Here is a 12,510-nt window from a genome sequence, read left to right as displayed (position 1 = left end):
TTGTTGCTTTATTCAGTGTATTCCTTCCCTGCTACAATATTTTAGACTTACTAAGGCTCATAGATCAGTTAGTTTTGTTTCATATTATTCGTCTACTGACGTTAGTTCCATTTAGTTTGTGGTTAATAGACTGGAGTCAAGGGGTGTAATGTTATGGCTGTCTTTCTGCCAGCTCTCTGGAGAAGAAGAATGATGGAGAGTGACTCCAGCCTATCACCCCCATAGCATAGGGATTAGGCCGATAGATAGGGACCCTGTCTTACAGATATAAGGGCATTTTCGTGCCATTTCCCTTAGAGTAAGGCTTATGAATTTAAGTGAGGGGTTAGATATATAAGTATTAGTCATGATTTACTCATTTGCTAACATGCCGATCTGTTTCTCATGGAGCTATGCATATTATGGGCTCCGTAGGCCTTAAGCGAGACAGACTCCATTTTGCTTTCTGCCTGGTAGCTCGAGAAGGCTTTCTAGGTGAAGTGTAATGTTTTAGTTTCAAGCTGTTGTCCGCTTGGAGAGAACCGGTTCAGGCTGACCCTTATCGAAGGAATGTATTTTTCTCCACTCCGAAGACACAACTTCAGGCCGGCCGGCTGGGAAAGTGTCCTTGGTACGGGGAGGTACAAGAATTTGGTGGGCGGCAGGTTACTGGCCGTGAATTTCCATGAAGGAACGGGCTTTGATATTAGCGAAGGTGTTAGTCTTTCAGTCAGTTAGTCCGTAGGCGGCATCTAGCCGTTAGCATCTCTGCTATTATTCACTTTCATGGTGGACAAGTCGCCATCTTTGAAGTCGGAGAAAGATTTAAGACCGAAACTCTCTGAAAATAGACTGAACGAGAAGTGGCGCGGAGCGCACTAATGCAGAGAGAGAGAGACGGTAGCTAATTAACAGCAAGGTTCCGAGGTCCTGGGGGGAGAGCAGACGAGTTTGAGCCTATCGGTGCAGACGTGTACTTGTGACGGCTGAGGGTGACTGCAAGGCGAGCCAGGACCCAGAGACGAGACAGGAGCCTAGATGACTGCCGAGTCCCGATTTCCCATTAACCAGGTGATGTCCGACCGATTATTATAGTGCGTGCACCCTAATCTTTATCTTTTATTCCCTTTGCAAATGTAATGCTGCATAGTAATGTGATTTATGTTTATTGTTAATAAATACCCTAATTCATATAGAATTATCGTGTACCTGGTGCTTGTGTTCAATCTTGGTAAATGAGGCTCCTAGTTGAGCACTGTTTAGACGAACGGATGAGAAATCCCGATCAGACGAATGGTAGCCAAATAAAGAGGGAGTGAGTGGACCTTTGATGTTATGAGCACGGAGTACATTATACAATCTGAATCCATATCCAAAGTTATTATTTTAGTTTTATCCTAAGTAGACTGCTGAGATATCATCCCAATAATGTTTCATAGGAATGTGGTCGTCGTTGATATGCGGCGTTAATGAGAACGGCGGGAGGGACACCGCCGTGTAAAGCCACCGGATTGTGGTATAAGACTAAATGAGAGCGACAGGAGGGACACTGTCGTGTATGTTTCGCAGGATCGCGAACGATTTGGAAAAGGGAGCATTGGGTTCTGCAGGCCCGTGTGTAGACACGCCGGATTGTGTGTCAGATCTGCCCTAGGGTAGAACGGTCTGGGTCGGGGCGACCGCGAGGCCAACTGATGTGAATAAGATATTGTAGAAAATCCATATATGTATATTGTCATTCCCCATTCTTAGGTGCGACCTGTATATTCATCTTTATATCTACTCAGTGTAAATACGATCTAAGAAGGGAAGGTGAGTACGTTTTGGCTGGGTCACAGGGGCCCCTGGGGGCTGATCCCATCTAAACAGAAAATCCAGCCATTACAATACCCTAGGCCTCATTTGGTAGTTTCAATAATGCCCTTCTAGTGCACCACATGGAAAACAAAAATCTGGAGACTGAGAAAACGATCAGGATGCTAAGGTCAGATTTCAGTATCCGAAATGCCTCCAGATAGTGCCTACTGCCAATGTTTCTAGAGATCTGTACCAACCAGCGTTTTCGGGCCTTGTGATAGCCGGGGCAGCCGAAAAACACATGCTGCACTGATTTGTCAGTGAAACCGCACGCAGAGCATTGTGCCTTTTGGTCCTTGCTCCACTTTGCCGTGTAACAGCGGAGCGGGAGGACCCCAAACCGAAATTGTAAGAAAAGCTTTCTTGCCTCCACCGGTGTAATCAGGTCTAATATTGGCTCAAAGCGGGCAACATCCTTGACTTCCAAGAAGGCCAAGGATAGTATGCCCGTCTTGGGGCAAGAGTATAGTTGGGCCCTTCTATATTCTTCGTACTGCGCCTTAATTTGCTTCCTTGTGGAGAAGTGTGGCTCACTGGTTAGAGGAGGCATACCCTGAAGCAGAGGTCAGACCCGGGACCAGGGTTCAATTCTCAACGCGGCAGGGTCTTGAGCCCAATTGTCCACGGACTCGATAATTCTCGCTTCGGTGCCCACTCTAAGCACGAGTTCACACTATGCAGCTCTGGGCAATAAGCTTGCTTAATCTCCACAACGGCCCCCGCGGCGGGATGCCTGGCTTTCACCTTGGGGATGCCCAGTACGGGTTATCTCACAGGGAAAAAGCCAGGATGGGTTCCCAATGCAAGCACCGAGATGCCCTAGGGTAAGTCGAGCGCTATATAAGAACACACATACATACATACATACATACAATCTGGGTCTGTCCAACAGTCACCCCGGCCCAGATTGGTCAGTTAAGATTTTATATGTGCAAACCATGGAAGTGTAACTGCACCCCGGATTGACATAACCTCTAGCAGCTCCACCCTGTATGTCACTAGTTCAGGGGTGACCCATAGGCAACGCCAATACAATATAGGTCCAAGGCTTGAAGTATCTGCTATCGCCATCAAACCTAAGTCTATTCTTAATGGAATCAGTGTGGTGCTAATTGGTAGTCTGTAGACCTGTCTAAGGAATTGATTTTCAACTTTTAGAAGGGAATCTAGTTTGGCATGGCCCATAGCTCGGCACCATATGTTGAGCCCCCACACGCTTGGGCCTTGTAGATTTCCAGAGCTGGGCTAACAGTTCTTTTGCCTGATCTACTAAAGACCTTCATTATGCCACATGTCGATTGAGCTAGTTTTAATGTGCTCTTCGTAATATGAGCCCCCCAATCCAAATTTTCAGTAATGGTGAGCCCCAAGTAGGTGAAAGATGAGACTCTTTCCGGGTATTTACCATTTAATTGGGGGTTCGGACGTGAGCTTTTTGGGCTATTAAACGCCATATATTTAGTTTTCTGTAAGTTTATATCTAGACCTCTTTCCTTACAGAAGAGCTCAAATTTGTCTAGGACCCTCTGAATCTCCATGGGAGATTTTGAAACCAAAAGAGTGTCATCCGCGAACATCATTGCTGCAATTCGGCGGGACGCTAGCTTAGGGGCATCAAGATCTTTTACAGTTGCCAGGTCATCGATCAGCCCGTTGATATAAAGACTAAATAGCTTCGGTGCTAAGACGCATCCCTGGCGTACACCACGTTTGACAGGGATTTGAGCTGTGAGTTTTCCATCCTTACCAAATCTTATTTGGGCATAGTTATCTTCGTGCAATCTCTTAAGAAGAGAAATAAAATATGCCGGTACCCCCAACTCAGTGAGAACGAACCATAGCTTTTCCCATGGCACCAGGTCGAATGCCAACCTTAGGTCTACAAAAATTAGGTATAAGCTGCCCCCCTGGAGGCAGACGGTCTTCCAGTACAAGAGCTGAAGTCTTAGTACTTGGTCCAGGGTTGATATCTTTTCCCTGAACCCCGCCTGGAGGGGGGACAGTACCCCCTTTTCTTCCATCCAGGATTAAAGTCTGGCTAACAGGACCCTCGCAAATAATTTTGGGGAAATGTCTATTAGACTTATGGGTCTATAATTTATTGGCAGGAGTGGGGAACCTTTTTTGAAAATTGGAATGATCTCCGCTCCCAGCCAGCTGGATGGTATCTTCATGTCCTGTATTATAGCATTGAAAAGTCCACAAAAATACGGGGTCCAGATGGCTGGTTCACTCCTATATAGGTCCCCGGCAATCTTATCCAGGCCTGGGGCTTTACCTGGTGGTATTTTTTGCAGTGCGCCGTCAATCTCCTTAAGTGTTATGGATGTATTTAGACTACTACCTGGGTCTACTTCGTGTCCTGCACTTTTTTCTTTGCCTGACCTGGCCAAAACAGTTTCTATAGGGGACTGGACAACTGAGGGGCCCTCAGAGTCCTTTTCATCAGAATAGAGGGTTTCAAATGCACCCGCCATACCTCTTCGTCCAAGTTTAGTTCAATTGCGGATTTGGGGGTAGGAGCCCCTGTGTTAGCAATACTCCAGAACATCCTCATATCTGTATCCCCAAAACCGTTTTAAGTAAATCCCAGTTTTCCCTTTCCCATCGCTGTTTGGCTTTTTGGACCGTTGATTTATATGACTTCCTTGTGGTTTTAATAAGGGGATGGTTTTTACCTTCAATAGATACCACAAGTGCCTTTTGGCCCTGCGACATTTACTGTTGTACTATGGGTGACTGGGTGGCCTCATCGGTCTGGAAGAAGCATTAGGGTAAAAAAGGCAAGTGATACATCCCTTAGTTTGCTGTAGTTTGTATCAACAGCTCCCAGATCTAGAACCGCACTGCTTTGGTGTAATGGGGATGACTCTTCAAGCACAGGGATAAGCGCTTCATACAGATTACTCATCTTGTCCTGTGATTGGAGAAAGTTGGACCACCGTACTTTCCTCGTACAATTTGAAATGGTTAAGCCAGGGTCGATAGGGCCAGTTGTGAGAGTAGTTTGAGGGTTTAAGGCTTTTACTTCCATTATTAGGGCATGGTGGTCGCTATCCGTTCGTGTAACAATATTAAAATCGATCATCCTGTCCCAAGAGTTAGTATCAATTAAAATATAATCTAGTATAGACCCACGTTTCTTGGTATAATAGGTATAACCAATAGATGAGTCAGAGCATGATCTCCCATTACACGCTCTCAATGAGTGTCTTAAAACAAGACAGTTCATCTGGATTGCTAAGGGCGACCAATTTTTCACTAAATGACATCTGGATTCTGTGATTGCCAGCAAAGGATCCTCATCCCCCGTGTTTTCGAGAGTCAAGCCCTCGAGGGGCTCAAACTGGCAATTGAATCCCCTCCAACAAAACCGTTTGGATTGGATCTGTAAGACTTAAAAAAGTAGATAGGGCCTCTACCGTGTTAGATTCCTTTTCCAGAGGGATCAGTCTGGAGTATAGATTAATTAAAGTGATGGGAGGCTTTGAGCAAAACTGTAGTTGAACACATAAGATGTCCAAAGAACCAGTTTCAAGTTGTACAGCCTTGCAACCTAGGTGGATCCCAATCCAGATCATGAGCCCTCCAGGCGGTCTCCCTACACCACCTGTTATGGCCGGGATGTTAAAGGTAGCATAGTCAGGAATAGTTACCTCCTCACAGGCCCAAGTCTCTTGGAACATGCAAACCTCATGTTGATCAACGAAAGACTCCCAGTAGGGTCACCCAGTTTTTGATACCTGCCACATTCCAAGACAGAATCTTAGTTACTTGTCTGACTTGTGGAGGAGTTTCGGGCGACATTACAGTAGAAGGCATCAATAGGGAGATTGGCGCACCAGTATTGACCTCAGGTGGGAGCTTTGTACTGTGCTGGGGTTCACAATTTTCCCTCTGGGCACAAACTCCGCTAGGGATAGTACTATAAGTGCTAGTGAGGCCGCACAAGCTTCAACTAGCTAGGCCACCCCTGTTAGGAGAATATGCCCATCTACACTTAGTCCACCAATCCTTGAGCAAAGCGCAGTTAGTCTCCTTGATGTGTGTGGCGTGGCGTTTCCATTTAGTCAGTCCACCCCGTCTAATGGACTAAATCTGTTACCTGTCGGAATATTAAAACAAGGATAGGTGGTCCATTGGGTTGCTCGTGTGAGTGGTGTATTTTTTGTGGGAAAAGGTCTCCAACCCATCCTCTAGTAGTGGTAGGATTTTTGTGGTCTGTTTGGAGGATAAAAGTAACTTAAGTGGAGTGGTACAATACTACCCGAGTTCCTCCCGTACTCTGTTGCTAAAATACTTTGTGCTATCTCGGGGTTCCTAAAATGTATTATTATGCATTCCCCTGGTATGTCCTTGCTACGCTCACCTATCCAACCCACCCTTCTGGTTGTTAGGATCTAGTCAGATCCCTGGTTGGTATTGTTTACTAACCAGTTAACGCATTTATTTTTCAGTTCTCTGTGGGATTCTGACAGACCCTCTCTTACGGCCGGTGCCCCTGCAAGCACCACTACATAATGAGTTGAGGCTGGTGGAAGATTAATAACTAATGGAACATAGGTTATATTTTTGTGGGCCAGAGCCAAACCAGTTCCTTGTATGTTCTTTCTTGGGGATTTCAGTGGTTCCCTATTTTTTGTGAGCATTGGTTGACTAATGTTCACTGCACATGCATGCGTCAGGGGGAGGGGCTTACTAAATCGTTTGGCCCCCTGACCTGTTGGGCGTTTGCCTGACTAGTGGTAGGAATTTGTTCTGTGGCTATTGTGGCGGGGTCGACCAGGTGGTTTTCCCTATTGGCCTGTTGACATGCTCTGTCCTTTAAATTAGGGGTAGCCTCATTTGACTCTTTAGATTTTAGGAAATGGTCCACCCGGACAGATACAACTGTTAAGGGAAAAGTCCACCCACATAAATCGAACAATGGCTCACAAAGAATCCACAAGTTTACATATATTGTGCAGGAGCTCGAAACCCGCTGACCGCCCTTGAGGACTCGATAGGAGGAGAGATTCTTTCTCTGGCTGATACTCTAGAAACTTGAGCCCAGCGGGCCGCCTACGCTTTAGCTCTTTGAACTCTCCCAATCGTGGGCCTGAATCTATGATCTTTTGCTGCATGACCTTTGATACATGCTCTTGAAAACCCTGGGAGTTTCTATCTTTTTCTCTGTGGATATAAATCGCTTCGCAAAGAGCTTGAATTACTGTGGGTGGATGAATTAACCTCTGTAGCCGGTTATAAATGGACTGAAGTTAGCCCCTTTTGATTATTTTCTCGAACCTCCCTCGGACCGGCAGCATTCTTTTATGGACCAGTACCACCTGTGGCCCAGATTATTTCACGGGTGTATCATTTTTGAGCTGTATCTTCCCCCTTTCCTCGACTTGCAAGCCCTGATGAAGGTGCGCCCGTAGATCTGGGCCTGGCACCGAAACGCGCATTGGCGTTACCTGGTTGTGGGATCCTGTTTAATCGACCTGGCCTCTCTAGCAGTGCGCTATCTTGGCTCCACTGGATCCCTCTCCTGTGTCATTGTGGGAACCTCGTTGAGGAATTTTCTGTGCATATAGAACTTGTATGAATGCATGTGTGTCTGAAGTATTAGTGAATGAATGGTTGTGGAAAGGTTGATGTGGGGAAACTATGCTATATTATGTATATTTATTTCAGAAATTATTTTCTATTTATATGTTGAGTTGTTATGATGTTTTATGCTTTGAATAACTAATATATGAATTAAATATGAAAAAAGAAAAAGAAAGATTTTTGTACACTTATATTTTGAATTCCTTTATCCCCGTGATACTTCTGTTACCCCCCATTGTGAGCTCCTGCACAATATATGTAAACTTGTGGATTCTTTGTGAGCCATTGTTCGATTTATGTGGGTGGACTTTTCCCTTAACAGTTGTGTTCTCTTCCCCTGACGTCTGCCCGTATTCGTTGCAGGGGGCCCCTTTGTCTATTGGCCCACCCTGACAGATAGCCCGTCTATCCTTTCCATTAGGTGACAAAGTTCCTCCTTAATAATAGCCCTCACCTGAATGTGTAGATTATTCACCAGTTAAGACACCCACCCAGGCTGTTCGTTAATGTCACTATTGTGCGACCCTGCGGTGTTATCATTCCTGGGCCCTTTTACTGAGATAGAATCTTGTTGGTGGTTTTTACTTCGGACTTTGTTCTAGCTTTAATACTTCTGCTTGGTTGGTTTCTGCTACCAGCCTCAGGTGACTCTATCGTAGACTCTAAATCTGCTATTGGGGCATTTGGGGGCTCTATGGGTGCTATAGGTGCCACCTCAGTGTCTACGCTCGGGCTATGTGTTGGTGATATAAGGTCGAGATTTGGGGTTATGGATAGTCTTCTCTCTGTCCTTTCTATTTCTGTAGCAACAGCGACCAGGGCTTTCACCAGCATCTGGTCAATTGAAGTAGGTTTGGGGTTGGGTATTTGCACAGGTGCCACTTGCTTCTTTTCCACACAAACTCGTTTACCCATTTTGCAGGAGTATGGCAAGTGTGTTAGGACTTGATGAGTAACCTACTGCACTGAGCAATCAGGATGTGGCTAGACAATGTAAACTTTTAAATGGGCAATTGTACATCCAGCTCTAAAGAATGGGGGTTAAGATTATATCAATATACTCTGTTAGAGATGATTAACAGTACCTTATTTTTGTCCAGGGCAGGTGATACGAATGTTAGGGGGGGTGCCCAGCCCAGCCTCTACCTGTCGCTGATGGGCACGGACGGGCCCGCCCTTGGCTCCAGGCAGCGCCCGGGCACTCCTGAGCGCGTCCCGCACTGCGGGAGCCCATGTGCGGCTTTGAGCGCGTCCTGGCACTACCTCCGTGAGGCGATGTCCGGCGCCACAGAGGAGGATGCTGGGAATTGTGGTTTTCCCCCGTAGTCCACTGTTGCCGGGAGCCTGGGTGAAGCTTGCCGGTAAGTGCGTAGCAGTCCCCTTGGACTGGGAAGTTCCTTCTGCATGCAGGACAAGGGAAACAGAATCAGCTATAGGCGTTGTGGTGAATCCACGCTGCGGGAGCCCGTGTGCGGCTTTGAGCGCGTCCTGGCGCTACCTCCGTGACGCGATGTCCGGCGCCACAGAGGAGGATGCTGGGAATTGTGGTTTTACCCCGTAGTCCACTGGTGCCGGGAGCCTGGGTAAAGCTTGCCGGTAAGTGCGTAGCAGTCCCCTTGGACTGGGAAGCTTCTTCTGAATGCAGGACAAGGGAAACAGTATCATCTATAGGCGTTGTAGTGAACTCGTGCTGCGGGAGCCCGTGTGCGGCTTTGAGCGCGTCCTGGCGCTATCCTCCGTGACGCGATGTCCGGCGCCACAGAGGAGGATGCTGGGAATTGTGGTTTTCCCCCGTAGTCCACTGGTGCCGAGAGCCTGGGTGAAGCTTGCCGGTAAGAGCGTAGCAGTCCCCTTGGACTGGGAAGCTCCTTCCTCTCGAGCCTTCAGCAGCACGGTATTCGCAACAATGTTCTTGAGCTCCATTGGGCCTCTCAAATTTCATATTCCACTATATTAATTCACCACCAATCCTTTATGGGTCCCAGAGTAGCATGCCAAACTTGGCGAGAGACAATAGATAGGCGGAAACGCCTTCAGGAGGTGATGAGAGAGGAACACAAGAGTGCACAACACAGCATAAGCAAAATCATTTCCATTTGGCCGAGTAGCAATTGAGCGTAGAAGGAGCTCGGGCTTTCTGCAGTATTGTTTGACATTCGTCAGAAATTGCTAACGCTACAAATTCCGTGTGGTGAGGAGCCATGCTGACAAGTGACGCGTGTGAATTTGTGGATGAAACGCTTAGACCAGGTTCATGGAAAATAGATTCTCCTTTGACTGGAAGAGGATTGGATAGGACCCTAATAGGTGATACAGCTCTATGTACCGGTACTGACGTGCCCATGCCAGGGTGATAAGGATGATGCAGCAGGGCTTCTGTTTGATCATTTGCAGAACCTTTGGAATGAGAAGAAACATAGGCAATGAGGAAATGGAAGGCATTTCCTAGAGAGCTTGGCTGAGGAAATTTGCCAGCAAAAACCTGCATTTTCTGTTGAGAGATGTAGCAATTAGATCTAGGGTTGGAAGCCCCCAACAGCGAAAAACCCTTTGCAGTTGATTCTCGTTTAGCTCCCACTCATGACATTGTTTGGTGTCTCTGCTGAGGGAGTTGGCGCATTCGTTTTGGACTCCTTGTACATGTTGAACTTGCATTGATATCTTGTGTGCTATTAGCCATTCCCACATCTGCCGAGCTAGGATTGAGAGGGCATGAGATCTTGTCCCACCTTGTTTTAGCAGATAGAAAATGGTGGTGGCGTTGTCCACGTGGACGAGGATCGATGATTTTGTGATTCTTGGCAGGAAAGCCCACAGGCCCAGAAAAACTACTTTGAACTCAAATAGACTTATGTGACACTGCAATTACTGGGATGACCACTTTCATTGATTCTGTAACTCCTATAGGTGGGTTTCCCACACGTCCATGGAAGCGTCCTACTCCATTACCAACTTCAGTTTTGTCATAAGGAAGGATTGACTTGAGAAAGATTGTCTCTGACTGCCCACAAGGACTTTGCTGAGGTCATCTCTGGTGTGATTGAAACAATGTTGTCGAAGGAGCATTGAAATTGAGCTCTTCCTCCTGGCGCTGAATGTTGACGTGCCAATGCTCTAGGATAGGCTGGTGTCCAGGTTTGACAAAAGGGCTGTGCGGGGTTCTGTGATCGAAATCTCTGCTGGTAATACGGTTGAAAACGCTGCTGGAGTTGAGGTCGAGATATTGACCTCTAACACTTCCCCAAAAAGAAGAAAACGTATTTTGCTGCAAATTTGTCAGTGATTTTGTTGAGCCAGTGTCTGACTTTATCGACTGTAGCGCGTCGTCCACAAGTTAGGCAAAAAGGTATTCGCCATTGGCCTGAACCTCAGGGCTGAATGTTGTAGCCTTTAGCCATCCCTGCTGTCTCAACACTGCCAATCTCGCCATCTGTCTGAAGGCGGTTGATGGAATGTCTAGAGCCACCGCAATGATCTCAGAAGAGGCTCTCTCCCCCTCTAATTGAACATCTTTCCCCTCCTTCTTCTTGTCTTATGGAAAATATTCCAACAAGGAAGAGATGTCAGACCACATCTGTCAGTCATATCTCCTGAGAATAGCCATGGCGTTGGATGCCCTGATGGCAGTGGCTGCTAATGCAGAGAACCTTTTGTCGATATTGTCCAGATGGCACCCTTCCTTGTCAGGTGGAGCTGTGCACTAACTGACTTATAAGACAAGCAAGAGAGCCTTCGGGTGCCTTGTACTTTTTATCCAGTTTCAGTACAACCGCAGTAATAGAGGCTGGCATCTTCATTAACTTCAGGCCCTCTTACCATAATTAGTCCACGATGGGAAAGGCCCGAGTGGAGCGTTGTGTACTACGTTTAAAATCATACAAAAAAACACTCAGTCTGCTTGGTAAGCATAGGGAGATCGCAGCGCCTTAACGTATGTTTCAGGCGATCGTGAAAACCACTGATATCTGATATTGGCTATAAGTGGAGTAGGCAAGGGTGGAGTAGGAGCCACGTAATCACCCCATTTATCATCGACATCCGGGTCCAACTGCAGCTCCCCTTCTTATAGATGCTGGTCATCACTATCCTGCACCTGAATAGGAATTCCCAAAAGTGGCATAATATTTTTGTTTCTTGGCAGCTGAGAGGCGCAAACTGCAGTGCAGGGGAAAGACAACAGGAACCTCCTGTGTAGGTGGTGGTTCACATCAGGAAATCACTGTTAGTAATCATGGACCATTATATGAAGGTCAGTGCCAACGAAATGGAAATATTAATAGAAGGCTCCTGTGCATGGACCTCCTGTTCTTCGTATGGGTAGTGCTCTTGAAATGCGTCTAATCGATGAGCGCTGGAATGCCCTGCATCATAGAAGAAATATTCTCCCTCTAAGTGTGTAGATGGTTGATCCAGCGCCTCATCCTCATATGAGTCCTGGCACTTGCCTCCGAGCAGCGAGGGGCTGTATGCAGGAACAAACGGACCATCATCCTCAGATTCCTGGAAATCTAAGAGACGAGTAGGAGGCAATGGAGATATTTTTGAAAAGTCATGTAAAAGGGATGGGATTGCCTTTGAAAGAACAACATCCTTTTCCCTTGTCGATGTATTGCTGATGCTGTCGTAGACAGTAGAACCGTCTGCGGCAGCTGGAGAAAAAAGTTAGCCAACGGTGTTGTGACAAGCTAAACCGTCATCAGCAAAGCCCTCGTTGACAGAGACAAGCAGGAGTTTCTTCCAACTGTTGACGACGGTGACACCACCACTTCCGTGTTCGACGATGTTGCTTCCGTCGTCGTCATCTTGACCGTTGACAGTCGAAGTTGCTGATGAGACAACAGGCAATGGAGTGCCTGATTCTGTGATGAAGAATCTTTGAAGGGAGTATAATGCGTTGATGGAGGAGCAGAGACAGCTCTTTTGTGTGAGGAAGAGGGTCCAGGCTGGTCTTTTTTATGCCTCTTTTCTTCAGGCCTCTCTTTACTCTGAGATCCAACTTTTTAGAATCTCTGTGCGAACGGGAAGACCCTTCTTTTTTTCTTGGAATAGCTATGGGTCTTCTCCTCACCTTCAAAGTCAGAG

The sequence above is a fragment of the Lissotriton vulgaris genome, chromosome 5, assembly GCF_964263255.1.
Source record: "Lissotriton vulgaris chromosome 5, aLisVul1.2, whole genome shotgun sequence".
Classification (NCBI taxonomy): Eukaryota; Metazoa; Chordata; class Amphibia; order Caudata; family Salamandridae; genus Lissotriton; species Lissotriton vulgaris.
Note: the sequence above shows the minus strand (reverse complement) of the source record.